Here is a 2,396-nt window from a genome sequence, read left to right on the forward strand (position 1 = left end):
TTAAAAAAAAGGCATGTGCAGAAGAGGTTACAATTTGCCAAAGAACACATCAACTGGCCTAAAGAGAAATGGAGGAACATTTTGTGGACTGATGAGAGTAAAATTGTTCTTTTTGGGTCCAAGGGCCACAGGCAGTTTGTGAGACGACCCCCAAACTCTGAATTCAAGCCACAGTACACAGTGAAGACAGTGAAGCATGGAGGTGCAAGCATCATGATATGGGCATGTTTCTCCTACTATGGTGTTGGGCCTATTTATCGCATACCAGGGATCATGGATCAGTTTGCATATGTTAAAATACTTGAAGAGGTCATGTTGCCCTATGCTGAAGAGGACATGCCCTTGAAATGGTTGTTTCAACAAGACAATGACCCAAAACACACTAGTAAACGGGCAAAGTCTTGGTTCCAAACCAACAAAATGAATGTTATGGAGTGGCCAGCCCAATCTCCAGACCTTAATCCAATTGAGAACTTGTGGGGTGATATCAAAAATGCTGTTTCTGAAGCAAAACCAAGAAATGTGAATGAATTGTGGAATGTTGTTAAAGAATCATGGAGTGGAATAACAGCTGAGAGATGCCACAAGTTGGTTGACTCCATGCCACACAGATGTCAAGCAGTTTTAAAAAACTGTGGTCATACAACTAAATATTAGTTTAGTGATTCACAGGATTGCTAAATCCCAGAAGAAAAAAAAATGTTTGTACAAAATAGTTTTGAGTTTGTACAGTCAAAGGTAGACACTGCTATTTTTTTGAACACACCCCTTTCAACTAATTGCCCAATTGCACAGCCTTAAGAGCGTGCATATCATGAATGCTGGGTCTTGTTTGTTTTCTGACAATCTACTGAACCTACTGGTAACTTGTTTGCCACGTAGCAATAAAAAATATACTAAAAACCTTGATTATTCTGGTTAGTCACATTGTACTGCTATTATTTTGAACAATACTGTATATGCCACTGGACAAAGCCTGTGCAGTCTCTTATTTTCCTGGGATGCAAAAGATGGAGGAGAAAATGGCTGCAATAACTTAACTTGAGAGCAGAAAGTAGTGGAAACCATGTACATCAGGTACATAATCTAATTTTAGTCAGACAAATACCTTAACCAAACCAGGAGCAAAATCCTGGTGCAAACCCACCATTGTGTTTGAGAAATATCAGGGCCATTAAAAGAAACCGCTTTTGGGTCGGAGGCCCTTCAAGACCTGACTCTGATCAGACAGATAAAGACAGGCTTGTTAAAGCCTTCAAGGACCAGACACGTCCATGAAGCCAAGATTTTACTTGATTACTGTACTTAAGTATTATTCTGGGGGATTTGTACTTTACTCAACTATAATTTAAACTGACTACTTGTACTTTTACTTGATTACATTTCTGAAGAAAAAACTGCACTTTTTACTTCTTACAATTTTAGTTCATCTTGAAAAGTACATTATATTTTAATTTTATCTTATGCACATTAAATATGGTAACCAGAAGCTCAAACGTGTGTCTGACGTGAGAACTTATGATGCATCAAACACACACATTTCTACTTCAGTTATGACTTTCATCAGGTAAGTGTCTGGCTTCAGAAGTTCACCATCAAATCTGAGGAAGTATATTTAGGTGGCAAAGTTGATTTCCCATCCAAAAAAGTTTATTCATTATTTGTTCTGTTTTGATAGAGCCATTAGCTATGTAATATATTAGCTGAATGCACAAAATTGAGTGCAAATAAAATCAGTGATGAGAATATAAATACAATTAATACTTTTGTGGGATTTTTTTATGAAATGTTACAAATCTCCCCAAAATTGTTTAAATAAACAATATATGCTAAATTAGTTATAATTCATGTTTAGTGATGTTCTTACCAGGTGGTGGATAAGTTGTGTTTAAATATGTCATTATATGAATCATTAAGTGGGAATTAGGACTGTCGGTGAATATATATATATATATATATATATATTAATTTTAATAAATGCTTTTCTCATTAATTAATCTAATTAGTCACAAATAATTATTTATCAATGACTTTCTTTCTTCACATGAACACAAGCAGAGATGTTTAGTCCATATAATGAAAGAGGACAGGAGCACTTCAGAAACCACACAGTGGACATGATGGTCAAGATTCAAATATTGGGATTTGTATTTTTCTTACATATCGTTTCACTTCAGAAGACAGTGATTCATTAACCGGGGTTGCATGAGTTACTGTCATATTCTCTGTGTGTATAGTTTTTGAAGTGTCATTTTTGCATGTCCCATACACTTGCATTATATAAAGATAATTTTTTTTCAAAACACAGAAATAATTCACCAAAATGATGAGAACCGTAAAAGACCCTTTTAGATCCATCTTGAGTTACGCAACACCTCTATGTTCAAAATAAATCG

This window comes from Carassius auratus, chromosome 8 (assembly GCF_003368295.1).
Source record: "Carassius auratus strain Wakin chromosome 8, ASM336829v1, whole genome shotgun sequence".
Classification (NCBI taxonomy): Eukaryota; Metazoa; Chordata; class Actinopteri; order Cypriniformes; family Cyprinidae; genus Carassius; species Carassius auratus.